This window comes from Trichoplusia ni, chromosome 2 (genome assembly GCF_003590095.1).
Source record: "Trichoplusia ni isolate ovarian cell line Hi5 chromosome 2, tn1, whole genome shotgun sequence".
Classification (NCBI taxonomy): Eukaryota; Metazoa; Arthropoda; class Insecta; order Lepidoptera; family Noctuidae; genus Trichoplusia; species Trichoplusia ni.
Window position 1 is genome coordinate 12,978,501 of NC_039479.1, and position 16,430 is coordinate 12,994,930.

Below are 16,430 nucleotides of genomic sequence, written 5' to 3' on the forward strand. Positions count from 1 at the left end.
GTGTATGTGTAGTATTTTATTTGTCTGGTTTTTGTGGTTGGATTAATTTACTTGCTTAATTTGGCAAAGGTACTTTTTTCGGCTTTTTATTCTTTTTACTTAACGAGTCACAAAAAAACAACTGGGAAAATTCTATACAACTTTCTCTCACATTTTCCTAATTTAAATCTTTAATATCGTTAGATTTTTTATTACAAGATATTCCTATTAAAGGGAGCATAGTATTATGAACGAGTAACGTTCAAAATGAACATTATAAACCGCTAAGCTGATGTAAAATGAGCCAATTTATCAGACAATGCCTGTAATGAGCCCTCTGTGGATACAATATACTTTTACCTGCTATATTGTCAGGGCTTAAGGCCATATAAGGGTTTATTTATGATAATTATGGAGTATTTTATTTATAAAGAGAATGTCAGCAGATACTTTATGTAGTGACAAAACATTACCATTACTTCAGCCTGTAAAAACATATCCGGCTGGTTACATTTTTTGCGGTTTAATTAGAGTTAATATTGTTTAGTATTTTTTTCATTTCAAACGTTACTTTTAATCACGTGACTATGTTTTCCGTGAAATGAGAACAGCTATCGTGGGAAAACGGTACGTTACGGTAAAAATATCGACTAATTCATTTGCAAATTTTACCAGCAGTCGTAAATTACTCATCAATTCTTACCAATGAAATGAATGTTATTATTCAATTTGTTATCGTCTCAAGCCCGCGTTGAGCCTCGCAATAAATCAATGATTTCAGACCATTTTTCTTTTTGAGAATTATCACGATTCCACTGAAAGATTTATTTGATGTTCTGTTGATTTTAAGAATCGTCTTATTGTAAAAAATGGTTTTCGTCCCTTTTGATACAATAATTTGTAAAAGTAGGTCAATCATTACAATAGATAAAGGTAAAATAGGTAAAGATGTATAACTACAAACTGTGAAGATGGAAATATTTTTTGCGTTATTCAGTTTTCTGAGACACCGTGCTACGCCGCGGCCGTGAGATGCACTTTTAAGGATGTGACCACCTAGTGGTTTAGTGTATATCAGAAGAAATGGATGGTAACCAACATACGATAAGATTTTAATAAAAATAATGTATTTTTATATCGTAAGTCTTTTGTCAAATTTTCGATTATCCCGAAGGCTTTGTTTAGCCAAATTTTTATTCTTCTAAAATATATGAGAGGCAGGGTAGAGGGCGTGCTCATATCGGCGTTGGCTGCACTTGCTACGACATCACTTATTCATGCAGCCACACATTATCGCTTCCCTGATAGATCGCTAGCCTAACGTGAACGAGGTCTTGAAAGTGGTAGCATAAGTTATGTCCAATGAGGTTTGAACTGGAAGTGAAGATTTACAGTTTTAAAATACACAGAAGAAAGGATGACAGTAAAATGTAGAAAAGAGGCAAAATCCTCGTTAGACTGTAGGTGCCACAGTATTTCAAGGGGGAAATAAGGAAGGAACCATTTTAAAAAGTGTGACCACCTGGCAAGAAAATCTAAGCACTCGGTTGATTAATAAATTTAAGTCAAATCAATAATTCGCTATCTATCGAGATCTAATTTGATTCAATTGAATGGTCAACATCTCTTCAAAATAGAATTATTAAACAGTAAGTTAGTTTTATAACTAAGACACAGTACATCTGTCGATTTCATGCCTATTTTAAAGTCGCAGAATTTACAAAATAAACAAATTCATTCACAATGACCTCTCCGGTATAATTATCTAACTAAAAACGGCATCAGCTTAACCTATAAAGGCACAGTTGCAGTATTAGCAGTGGCATCACTTATTCAGAGCACATTATCGCCGGGCCACAGTCCCGGACACTGACGTCACTGCCAACCGCGATGCTATTTTCATTGGAACTCCGGAATTTGTCATTTTGGTTGGCAGATGCATTTGTTGTTCGCGGATAATTTGGCATTTCCGATGAAGCTTTGATCTGTTTTATTGTGGTTGACATTATCTTTTAATATATTTGATATTGTATTTTTTTTTGCCAATTTATGCTCAGGTGACAAGACTTTACGTTATATTGCATTTGATTTTGTAACGGCCTGGTCAATGTTCTTTGTTATCAAACAGAATTGATTACACAAGTTTATCCCCAGAACACCAAACTAAGTTAGTTAGTTAGATAGTACATTTATAACGAATCTGTTGGCATTTATTGCGTACAGAGCAAATTCATTATCAAGAACACTGGCCGTCCTCAGACCCAATACAGCAAGCCGTCATCCAACACGTCAGTTTTCAAGTTAGTATTCAACAAAATTCTCCAAAAACCCCCTCAAAAAAGTTTTTCCACTTCTTGGGAAGTAGAAAAACTTTTTAGTTAGTTGGCTAAATCAAAATGTCACTCAATTTTATATCTTATTCTGGAGCCGCATACCTACTGCATGCACTTTGCATATCCACGTACCAAATGTGAAACTTTAGCTTCGCTATCATGCAAATGAAATGTTACACGGAAGTAATTGTGCGTAGTTTATGAAGAAAACCTATCCAGCCAGACTATTGTTGGAGATACCTGGACTAAGTTACCGGCAAAGTTATGGGAATGGCAAACATGAGTTGGGAATGATTCAATTCGGCAAGCTCGCTGTTTTTGGAGGATTTTTACTTTGTTTTGTGTCGTCATCCTAAATTTTATGCCTTCAACGTTCATTTTGTATTATACAAGCGGTAAGTGTAGATATTGCCAAAATATGAAAAAGCTTACATTGCTAAATAAATGATCTTTAAGAACTTGGCGAGGTACTAATTATTATTCTTTTTTTTTAACAAACATTCAGAGTCACACCCAGACTCTGGGCAAGCATTCGTGAATCACTCAAGCGTTTGTACTATGCTTGGATTGAACCCGCGACACGTCGCGCTTCCGTGAATGCTCAAAAACTATTAATTTGACGTCTGGGTCTTACAATCGTAAATTGAAAATTTTCATTCCGTGACAATAATTATATTATCATCAAGAAACAACAATTCCTATCCATTAAACAGTAAACTGTACAGTCAGTGATACTCCGCTGATATCATTTCAAAAAGCGAGTAATTCAAATTCACAGCGTCGGCATAAAACCGAGTGCCTACGCAATTCCCACCGGCACTAGAGTTTATCACTGAATTAAATTCGTTTGTGAAAATTTACAGCTTGGAATTCATACGGCCCTGTGTAATACGTAAACAGAAGTTTTTCCTAATCGAGGCTCTCTCGCAGTGCATCCAAATAGGATTATAAAAGGGACACGTCTGATATTGCATTCGAATTTCAAATGAGTATATTTTTTAGGCTGTCTGAGTGTACTGCGAATTAAATTAAAGCCGAATAGTAAACTGTCTAGTCGTGTATTTACGTACGTGATGCCGTGTTGTGCAAATAAACTGCACTCAGTTGAGCATGCCGAGACATCATTAAAGTTTTAACATGTTTCACTCCAGGAAGCCGTTATTACGTTTGGTAATGTTATTTTAGATTCTAATTTAAATACCTAGTTTTGTGACGATTTGAAAACGAGTTTTGGACTTAAAGAGTTTTGAGTACATCGTTACTACTATAATCATACGCATTATCGAAAACTGAATAGAAGATATTTTAGTTCCTTCTCATATTCAAGTTATCTTTACCACAATTGTTGGGTAGTTTCATTAAGCCACGTAGTCCATTCCCAATTACGTAGCTACTGTCATTGTCTAAACCTAAACTATTTAGCTGTTTCAATAGCATGGACCGGTTGGTCGTTCGTCTGTTGCATTTCAAGCAGCGGTATTATAACGTTCAATATCGTAATTGACGTGACGACGTTCTGTGCAGCTACAGATTATTGGTAGAGCATAAGCGGCCCTAGAAACGGTCTGTCAGTACACTGGCTTTCAGATCAGACTGAGGCAAGATATTGAACGGGGCGAACGGGCTCAAGTTGCTTTGTACAAGACGGAGCGATTGCAGTTGAATAGTGATTGAATTCCGAATATAACTTGGTACATGCACCCGTACAAATGTTTGTTTAATGTTGGTGAGTCGCGTCTATTTCAGCAGCTGGTGTGAAACGTGCCTTATGAGTAACGAGCACACTTCACGTCACACGGTGAATGGTAAACATTGTGGAGGTTTATCCGGGACTTGCTAAAAGCGGTGGTGTGTTGTATCATTGTGTTGATTAAAAACCGGCCAAGTGCGATTTGGGCTGTCGACTCTGAGGATTCAGTAAAAATAGGATAAGGAACTAATGCTAATGAATATACAATAAAAAATATTCAGGCGTCAACTTTATGAAGCCTCAAAAGAGATCGGTTCAAGTTTTTCACTATAAAAGTGCTTTTTAATCAACCAAAGATTCTGTGTTCGAATTCCAAACTGTTTACTTTATTTTAAAAGTTCATCCTGAATTAAATATCGTATGAAATATATCTAGAAAACTATGAATACGTAGTTCATACCTCAAATTGCATTGTTGAAAACAAACAGTAGGATGGGTATTATTACCCATCATTGTTAATGCATCCGAATGGCAATAAAGACATCGTCTGCCAGTGGTATTATTCAAACACAATTTGCTAATTGATTGCTATAGGTGCGGGCACTTCAGCCTCTTCGACAATTTGTTATATTGCCATCCAATATCCTAATTGACAGTGGGTGCGTGTGTGTAATAGCAGCCTTCAACATCGATCTGTTGGCTTTGGAGAAATTTACGAAATGCTTCCAGATCAAAGATTAAGTTTCTGTTATTGTTGGGCGCTGGTTATTTTTAATCTGCAATAAAGTGGTAAATATAAAGTACCTATAGCTCTACGTTTATTAGTTTTTTTATCACAAATTTCTGATTTTGTTTTCCTAAGAGTGCATAAATAAAATCTTCAAATGAAATTCGACCTAATTATGGTCGATGTAATGGACGAAAATAAAAAGGTTTTTTGTTTCACAGAACAAAGAACAGATGTTTACTGTCTCGTATTATTAGTTTAGCTCAAGAACAAGTCTAAAAACCGCCAGACTAACAATATCACCAAACTTTTTCGTTTACGAACAAGGTTTCATTGTGATTATTTGTTAAAGAAAAAACTTTGGTAGTTTCCAATATTTGACAATTACCAAGCCATTATGTGTTTGAGAAGTTTCTGGAAAGTTGGACAGAAGTTAAATTGAGAAAACACAACAAACATGGTAGAAAGTTTTATAAAGGATCTAATACTGTGCGTCCCATCGTTTAGGGCGGCGAGTGCGCAAGGGCGGGTAAAATATGTGACAGAGCGGACGCGCTCCGCGGAGCGAGGAAGAAATGTAACCTTTTGAGACCTTTAATATGTATGAACATTGTTCTCGAGATACATTAGATAATAAGTTGAATAAAGAGGATCCTTTCGCTGAAGACTTTCGTCGATAACGTAAAAGTATCACAAAGTCGTACGGATTTAGAACTTCAAGTTTCTGTTTAGCCACTAGAAATTTAACTGATCATGACAACTACTTAAAAGTTTAAATAGTTATTAAAATGTTAATATAACACGTTATATAAAGACGTCAGCTCAATGTCGAGGAAACTTTTCTAATAAAGATTTCTCCGGTCCTTGATCAAAAAGTCGATTCACCGTGTTCATTACTGGGTGCCAATCACACAGTCTCGTGTGAAATCATAACTCAGCAAGACGCCAACCCTCACGCTAAATCTTTGGGGAAGCTCCATCTATTGCGTTTAATTATAGCACGACCCCTGCTCTCCACTACCTGAAGATCGTTAATCTTTCTTAAAGATATATACCCTGCCTTACAAGAGGCTTGCCTGGCTAAAAGCGCTTCATATAGCGGTGTTCATGTACACTGTCTAACGGCACAGTTTAACCTTTGCCGCTGTGTAGCTACATTTCGCACAGGGCTGGATTGTAATGGAACGCAACTTGGGTGTTTTATATGATAATAATTTCAGTTATTACAAAATATTTTATAAAAAAAACATTGTTTTAATGGGACCGCATTCTTAGTCGATTGTATGCGGCAGTAAAATAATGTCATTTTAGTCGATATTACTTGATAACTGGCAAAATGCCAGAACGTGACTCCGGTTACATAAAAACGTTGAAAAAACAAGATTTATGTTTGAAATGATATCACCATTAGTCAGAGTGGTCGCAAACGCCATTCTCATCCAAATCCGTCCCTGGGCCCAAATTGGAAAGTCTTTGAACTTTCCCCTCTGGGTATTAAGATGGGTACACGGCTTTACGTGTTCAAATCTCTGAATCGACATTTATGTTTATTGATTAGCGGGACGAAGGCAGATTTCAATGAGCTCCATTAACCAATTTGGTTTGAGTTGAGACTGTTTAAAGTTTATAGCGTTTCAGCTATCAAGTTGATTAGTCGACGTCTGTCAACTGTTGCTTTGAATTCAGAATTCCGATTTACATAATAGCGTGTTTAACTTTGATTTATTTTGCTTGCTTTATGTAAACGTCTTATAAATGTTTGTCTTAAATTAGAACATTACATTTCTACAGAAATAACTACCTACCATTTCAAAGACCATCTTCGTTCTAAAAAGATTGATCGATATTTTTTTTTCTTCAAAGACTGGGCTGTCTAGACTTCAAGACCGATACAAACAAGTTTTTTCAATTTGGTAAGATCAAGTACACAAACGGTTGTTCCAGTCTTTGACACGAGTCGCACAAGTGCTGGACACACAGTCTGGTCACGGGCGAGCGCTAAGTAAATACGACGCCCGTCGCTTTCAATTAACGTACCAACATAGGTAGGTTCCAATCCACCGGCTATCATACCTGAATACCTTTGATGTCCTCTCATATTCGACCACCTCCAATGTGTAACTAGCTTTTGTAAATGTTTGTCTTTGAGCTAATTAATTTTCTAGTTAAAGAGTTTATTCGATCGTTGATTTAGTCAGTGCGTATTGGAATTCAATTTAAAAGATAAATACTAACTGGAAAGTAGGAAAACTCTGTTTATCTACCAGTGTAAATAAAATCGAAAGAGATTCAAAGTACGGCAAAAAATAAAACAGAAACGCAATAAAAGAAACAATAAAATTAAATTGAGAAAAGATTAACGCAACTTCAGCGTTTATTAACATTGAGAGCCTTGCAAAGTTAGAACGACCCTAAACAGACAACGACAACTGTCCTATACAAAAATGAAGATACTTCACAGAAACTGGAAGATTTATACACTCGAGGTCCTCCGAGTTTAAAACCGAAGACAATGGGAAGGTCTCGACAAAGTTATTTAAATTACGCGACAATTTTCTTGGGCCATGGCGTCTAAGTGATGGAGGCGTCGAGACCCAGCTAAATGAGGTTTTAAGCCGTCGTTTTCATGAAAAGGAATTCGCAAAGCAGATTTGAGGCAGACTGAGAGGCACGCGTACACAATGCGGCGCTCATCCCCGCGATCCCAGGACTCGCGGCCCGACACTACGCAATCATTGCATTGTTTTACGAATACACTGTGGCTTATGACACTTCAAATTAAGAGCCAAGCTTCGCCTTTTGTTTTCATTCAATAGATTTATAATATTTTCTGCTTTATGTTCAGTAAATTAGTGTTTATTTTCCATTATTTTGAGCACATTTGCAGCCCGACGCGACGGTTTAGAATATATGTAGATTTGTAAAGTTTGATTAAAGAGTTTGGAGGCTCCAAGCGTTGTAGTCAGGATAAACGAGTTTAAATAAAATTATTTACAAAAACTTTCAGGTACAGGTACAGGCTGTTTATGTTTTACAAAATAAATTACAATTTTGTTACTTTTTTAAGACCATCGTACTAAAAAAAACCAGTATGTTTGTTCCATCCATTTCCGTCCTATTCCTGATATCTTTTTAGGTGACGAAATAAAACATGTTTTCGTGTACTTCTTATTAACTATTACCATTAGATTTGTACTAACTAAAAGCCAGCTCATCTGTTACTACGCTACAGGAAAGTTAAATTATTGCTTATTGCTTATCCATCACGATAGATTCCTCGGGACATAAACTTGCAGCATTAAATACGTCGCAGTAGAAAATATTTGTCTTTGCTATTCGTAACGTCTCTCATATAATAATATTATAATTTATTTCTCTTAGATATCTCTGCGGAATACAGTTACCATTTAGTTCCAGACATCGTCCAATAACTATTGTTTAAGTCAGACGTTTTTATGACTATCTGAAATTGGAAGCATTTTATTGACTTAATTTGGACCAGTTTGTGAAATTACTTTTGCTTTTAAATCGCGTTGAGGAGAGTAAATTTATTTATCGTTCAATATTCAGCTGTGTTTCGTTTTATGATTCAAAATCAAAAAGTTTTTCCGTTCCGTGCCGTTTCTCAGGCACTTTTAAAACGTTACATTACTGACTCTAGTTGCACGGTTCCAAAGTGTCATTCTTGTGGAGAAGAACCCGCAAGAAACTCCATAAGTTACTCTTTTCAAAATAAAATAACACAGTAGCATTTTACATTAAAAAATGAATGTCTGCTCTTACAGTTGATATATGATTCCGAAATTTTCTATTCAGAGATTTATAATTATATCTTCGCTACTATCCCCGTATCACACATTGATAGTAATTCTATTCTTAACACACGGCTAACACTCACACCGACACAACTTATGTGGTAAACACAAAACCAAGGTAAGCTGGAAAAGATTGCGTGCAACGATATACGGTGTGCACTGCACCTTTGTCTAATCCTTTGTTGGTGTTTCTTGCGTTAATTTATAGCACTATCTTCAGAATGTACGCGGTTCCAGAGCTCGCTTTAATATGTTTGTAGTTCCTTTCATCCGTTTCTTTTTTGTATCGGCTTCCGTATCCTCTGTTTTATATAAAATGCTTCTTTGTTTTTAAATGGGATTTGCAATTTTTAAGAGATGTACAAAAAACAAGCTTCTACAAAGAGGCTTGTTTTTTGTATTTTAATTGTACTGGGTTTACTCGTTATTGTTTTTTTAAGGATTACCTTTTCGAATCTGAAGGTTAGCCGCCAGTTTTTAGGTATTTTAAAACATTGGGGTAAATATATTGATTAGGTACGCATATAGGTTTGACATGAAAACAAGTCAAACTAATGCAACCCTTATGAACTATTGTAACATCACGTATCATAGCTTGTAGTTGGATTTATTGAGTGTCAGACGGTGTTGACGCTTGTCACGTAATGTATGCACACTCTCCCGACACGCTTAAATTCGACAGCTGGTAGCATCTTTGAAGGTAGTTCACAATTTAGTGGAATCAATTGCTGATTTGAACTTTAGTATTTCTACATTAAGTTCTTTATATCATGTTGACGACAAAGCCAAGAAACAATAGAAATGAAGGAAGATATAAATAGCTAAATAAAGTAAAACATAAGAACGAGCATGAAACAAATGCACAACAAAGCGGTACACATCATTAGATTACATCACAGTCTGCAAACTCACAGAATACAGAAGCGAGTTTTCATGAAATATGATACTAGATAAACAATCTAGTCCCCGAATAGTTGCAAAGAAATGGCTACAGTTTAACATAATGCGATACACTCAATCATCGGTCCTTATCTAAGTGAATATATCGCGGGTTCTAAAACTATTCATCACAGGATAGTTTCAGCGGAAAAATGGCTCGAGTTCATAATTCCGTCTTCGTGATAACATCTCGAAGGATGAAGACGATTTATAGAACTGTCTCTTGTTACTTGTGATGGAGCTGTGGGTGGAATTGAACGGATATATCAAGAGTTGCTGTATCAGAGATTGTGTTTTTATTGTATTTGAGATTTAGCTTTGTTAATACGTAATAGTGCTCATTTTTGTAGATATTAATTTGTGTGTTAAGAATTATGAAAGAGTATTTTTTGATGACAGTGACTTTCAGAATTTGAGAGGGTCGAGACTTGAGAGGAACTGAATTTTTTAGAGCGGGAGTCGTTTGTTTTTGTAACCTTTATACAATGTATGCATTCTAAAAACGGCTTAGTTCGTCACAGCCGTTGAGTTGTTAAAACTTTATGAGTAGTTTTGACAACATGATTATGAATGTAGTTAAGCTAGTTCTAAGGGTGACTTAAATACAGCATGAAGCCAACAAATATTAGTTTCGTGACTGTACATTTGCATGTGAAGGGAAACAGAGTCCTGCCTTCATAAAAGAAAATGTAGCTTTAGTAAATAAAACAAATCTACAGTTATTCGTATACTAATAGCTTATAAGGAGGTATTATTTTGATTGGGCTATTCGTATCTTGGGTTAATGTTCATTAATTAAAACCGGCCTCCCGTATGTCATCGACGATTAAAATATCTTTCAAGGCACTAAAACATAGGTAAAAACAGTTCCTGCATAATAACTGTCATTAAAACAAAAAATAAAAGGTTCATTAGAATATCTAAATTTGGATAATTTGACTAACAAACGGGGAAAAAGAAAAAGTATGCAAAACCGTTACAAAGAATGCAAACCTTATGTCGACAAAGCTTAATATGAAAACTAAATATTGCTAGAAGTACCTCCCTCAATAATAATCTAACTGCTTTCGCCGTACACTAAGCCTGTTAAAATCATGTACACACACACACGAACACAGTATATCGTCATATAGCACACCACGTGCTCAAGTCGCTTCGAGTGGGGATAAGAGTGCCTCGGTGATTATCGTTGTTCCCTTAAAGGGTATCTCAAGATTCACTTAGTAATAATGAGCTTTTGTTACTAACTATTACGGCAATGTATATTGTATTGTTTAATTGTTTGTAGTGTTTATGGTTTTAGGAATATTCTCTGTTTACAGGAATAAATTTGGATGTGTAACTTTGAAATTGTCTTGTTAGACCTTTTATCTTTCCAATTTCAATGTTGCTAGATCTGCGATAGTATTAAGATCAAGCACCTGATACGCTTAGCAACTTCTATGATGTAAGCAAACTGACAATCCCTACTAACTAACTAACCTAAGCGTAACAAACCAACTGACATACACATTTGAAAATGTGTATGTCAGTTGGTTTGTTACGCTTTAACGCAAAAAATACTTAACCGATCATCATGAAACTTTATACACATGGTCTTGGAGGAATTAGAAGTACCTAACACAAATCTGTATTTTTCTTTAAAGCGATCGAAGCCATCGCAATTTTCTAATAAATAGCCAACGTTTTTTACTCAAGAGGAGAATAAAACCTTTAAATTTAGTTCCTACAACTTTACAAAAATATATTCTACAACAACATTTGAACGGAAAATCAAATCGTTTGCTTACCATCTCAGCAGCTTACCGTTTATCCTTGAGTGCGTATCGTCAATTATTTCTTGAACTCGTATGAAAATCTTCCGCTTTTCTATTCCGCGTATATCATTGCTGTACAAATAAACCGTACATGAGCAGTCGCAGTCGAGGGTCGTATTAGAGCAATCCGCTAGACGTACGCCGTGTATCTGAGTTCTGAACTCGTTATCGTGTGCGCCCGATGCTTCCCGAAGCCAGGAATCTTCACTAACAATAAATGCTTTGTCAAACTTTGACCTGAGGGTCTACTACTAACTCTTAAAGTAATATTATTGTAGTTGTTAAACTGAGAAAGCGCTCTACACGATGTAGAGTGCTATCTCTCTTCCGCAGCTGTATTAGTATTACTTGGAGATGTGTTGGTAGGCCCCCGGCCGCCTCGCCGCCCGGCTAGATAACCGACTGCGTTTGTTGCGAACCAACTTGCCCGTTGTGTTTCTTTTTAAGATTTTTTAACTTTGTTTAGTTTTGACAAGTTCTTGTTAACTGTAAGGAAGTATCGTTAATCCAGGTTTATGGAGTTACATGTAATTCCAAGAGTATATTACATTTCCCCGACCAATTTTGTATGTACACGTGACATAGCTTACATCCAAGACAAACCTTTTTTTTTGAGTTTGCTGATATAAAAGGTGGGTTCAAAGTTTTAATTATTTGAAATGCCTATGACTTTGTTTCTTTATTTCCTTTATGTAAACCATTTTAATACCAACAAATTCATCTCGCTGTAAATAAACAAACGTAAATATTAAACGTAACATTAACTTAAGAAGAGTTCAGCGAGAGTCTATTATATACTGATCACAGAGGCTTTATGGGGTTCCACGGGGTACTGTACACGGGGGTAATCCAGGTGGGGGTAATAAAGGGGCACTTTTTGAAGATCTCCTTAGATAAGGGAAGGTGAGCGTCGATATATCAGGAGATTAGTCGCTTGCCGCCGACGAGAGCGCGCTGAATGTTAAGTGGTTATTGTCAGAGTGTAGTCCGGGACACAGTGTCGATAAATAATATTTATAATAGAAGTAGTTTTTAGGTGCCAGACTTTTTTGTTCTATATCACAAATACTGTTTTTGATTAGATGACTCATGCAAGTCTAACACTGACTCTTATAGTAGTTGAACAATGGCGTCTCTATGCCATACCTGAGACCATTTTACTTTGAACTGTGATAGTTTGTCAACCTGTTTGATTTTTTTGTCTACGTAGGTCTTTTTTTGTTGAAAACATCAAATTCAACTAAGATGAATGAGTAAGGTAAATATAACTATACATAAAAAAAACCTGTAGATATAAATTTATCGATACTACTCGACCGTATGTGTGTGTCACGCAACACGTAAGTGGCTAAACCGATTTGAATGGATTTTTTCTACCCTTTGGGTGGCGCTCTGGATGGTTTAGATTCACAAATCTGTCCGGCAGAACGAAGTCAGCTGTATCGGCGACCATTATGTATATAACAAGAGCCAATAACAAACATCAATCCATACATTCAGATGCCTTGTCATAATATCAACAATGTCCCAGTAAACATAGTGACGTCACTAATATCGAACTGCATTTTCTTAGCGTCATTTATTTACGTTATATGTCATAACATTTAATGTGATTGCATAAAGCACTAGACATGGACTGACTCACAGCTTATCAGTATATAAAACTCTAGTACCTGCTTAGATAAAAAAAAAATTGTTCAAAATTTCAGATATTACATTCGACAACATATATATAATATACTAGCTGTTGCCCGCGGCTTCATCCACGTGGTTCAAAGATATAGATATAAAGCGATAGATAACAAACAAACAAACTCGTCAGCTTCATATATTAGTATAGATAGATATCATATGAACAAACATTTTTTTGAATCTTTATAGCCTATGGTAACATAGGCTATAAAGATTCTTTACTACATCAGCTAACGCAAATAAATATCCCGTCAAAATCAGCCATTTCACAGATTAGCCGGTACCAACAGACCGACAACCAAAAATTTACAAAAATGTTATTTTTATGAATATCCCGTAAAAACGGTTACTTCAATGATACAAACAAATACTCCACATTTATATCCATAGTATAGATTTATCGATAAAACACAGGCACATCACTAGTGGGTAAGGAACTCCATAAGTTAACAGCTAGAGCCTGTCATATATCAGCGCCCGGTGACATATTCGCCCGTCATGTACGCTTTGCATAGACTATAGTCCTGTACAGTTCAGCCTACAGGTTTGTTGTCTTGTTTTCGTTGGTTTAAGGTTTTTGGCCAACTTTTGCTACTTTTGTGTGGCCAATATTGGCCTTGCTTCTACAAATGTGTGATATTACTCTGTTTAGGGCATATTGCCAATCTTTGTACACGTGTGCCCTATGGGTCAATTACACTAAACGGTCTTTCAATGCTCTGCGGATCCAATACAATAATGCCTTCAGAGTACTTTTGGGACTACCGCGATTTTGTAGCGCATCAGGGATGTTCGCTGATGCAGGTGTTCCTGACTTTGGTTCACTTGTGAGACAGCGTTCAGCATCACTGATGCGGAGAGTACGCGATAGTTCTAACAGTCGGGTTGCTATTGTAGCTGGTCATGTAGATAGCCCCATAATGTGGCGCTGCATGACCAGACATCGACCAGCATTTAGTTATATAAAATAATATTTAATTAATTCTAGAGTAGTTTTCTGTTTAGAATTTATGTTATACATAACTATGGACTATTATGAAATAAGTCTGAAATAAATATTATTATTATTATTATATTATTATATTAATGTTGGTTCACACGCATTGCGAATATTGGTGCATTAATACGTTGTAATTTTCCAAAATGACATTTAACTATAAAAAAAATGTTTTAAAATCACATCACATAAAATTAATTATCCTGATTTCCTATTCAAGAATTTACTTGATTTTTTTTTACTCCTTTGGAGTTCCCTTCGGTTGACCTCCATGGAAATAATATTTTGGACCTAGAGTCAATACGTTTATGGAACGTTTTAAAAGTTCACGGAAAACTTCCTATTAGAAAAGAAAACTTTTAATTAAGATTTTTGTTCAATTTACTGGTCGGACATCCAAAAAGTAGCCGATTTTTTTCCAAACGTCAACCACACGCGGCGCACTACCAATGGAGACTGGCCACTGGCCAATCATAGTCTGACGACCGTTAGATGGCGCTATCATCATCGATCATTAATGACGGCCATCACTAGAACCACAGGACTCGCGACTAACTCGCAAGGTATGGTTGCCTCTGTTATATTGCTCATTTAATTTCAAGCTTAAGTCTAAAGCCAGAGGGCTTAATTTGTTGTGTGTCGCTTAATTTATACTAGACTTGGTTTATGAAAAACTCGTAGGCAACTTGAATTGCATTGGTGTGAGGAAAATAAACATCCTAAAATGTGAACACACCACTTGCAAAAGTAACGCTTAAAAATACCTGCATCCGTAATTCAATTTAAGGAAGGGTAAGAGCAGCTTTTCAAATAATTCTATCACCGCAAATGACATTACGAAAGAACACAAAACGTCACTTCCCAGACTTGCTCCAATTGGAAAAAATAAAGCTCGCAGCACACATGCACAAAGGAACAAGCCAATCCACAGCAAACACTGTTCTCTGCGTACTTCCATTGATCATTCACTTTACCGTTACCAATTGTACGTATCTGTACTTCTGCCGGCACCAATTGTACCTATCTGTACTTTTTCCTCTTTTTAATGCGTCTGCTTCCCCTCGATAAATTGCGACCTTTGTAGGGTGGGATGTTTATGTATGTAATTTGGCGTTTACGTTGCACTCCGTGTTGAAACAGTGTAAATACTTAACTTAAATTAATGTTCTTTTGTTTGTTGAGTTTCGGTTTTTAATTAGAGGTCGTGTTGTATATTTTCGTATTGTTTTTAATCTTCGGCTTTCGTATACTCTACTTAACGTAATCTTTATTGGCTAGTCTGGAAAAATAATCAAAAGCAATTTTAAAATACGTATTTGATTAACAAAAAAACACTTAGACAAAAAGCGATATCAGACTATGATATTATTTAAGATACATGTATCAAACGAAGTTATTTAACACTATATTACACAATACACTATTTTCGTATCCCTAATCTAAGCCTGACTGCATTATCATCGATCGTCACAGCACTGTCTCGATGCTGAACAATAAAAGATAAGTAGCTATTGCTAGTGCTGCCAAGCGCCGGTAATAGGCGCAATTCACGGGATGGGCGTCGGAAACCCGCTCACGGAACTACCTACTTATTCTGTAAACACGGTATCTTAGATTCCGATTTATTTTGTCAATATCCTTATGGCACACTGGCAGTATTCCTAAACGGTACCGACAGATTCAGTTTTATTAAAAGGAGAGATGAAGGGTGATTTTCTTTTCAGCAATAATTCAAAACCTTATACTTAGGGCTTAGTGCGTCTGGCCGTTATTTTTATAAATACACCTAATAGTCGGAATAAAATGGATTTACCTAAGTTTTGTTCGTAATTCAAAAACTTACAATTGGTTTTAATTAAAGCAATTAAATAGTCTAAATAACTAGGGTTACACGTTATATTTTTCAAAACAATACTAAAACGAATTTAACCATAGGAAAAATATCACCAAACCTTTTACTTTCCGCAAGCTACAAAATTCACATCCCGTACGAGTCAATCCCGGGGTCGCCGTAGCAACACTAGCTAACCCTCCTTAACTGTTACGTGAGGTATTAAGAATTTAGACAGGAATCCCGGCTTGCCTCCTCATCGATGCCACGCCAGGTTGTAGCTTTTATAACCTTGTTTTGATTGTTCAAGGTTTGTTTACGACTCAATACAGTATCGAACTTTGCAAGCTTCCGAACATTCGAGCCCTTGTGTTTATAACTGTCTTAAATTAAGCCCGTTACAATATTCTTTATAACTTTTTTAGTATCAGACTTTTGATTGTCAAGTTTATAGCTGGCGAGTTTTAAGGAAATTTGGATTATGAGGTTAAGATAAATTTTGAATTCGGCAGACCTAAGAAGCATGATCAAGGTGGCACATGAACATAAAACTGTTGATTTGGCCAGAGATGAGTTATCGAGGTGTTGCTGTATCATTTGAAACAAGGGC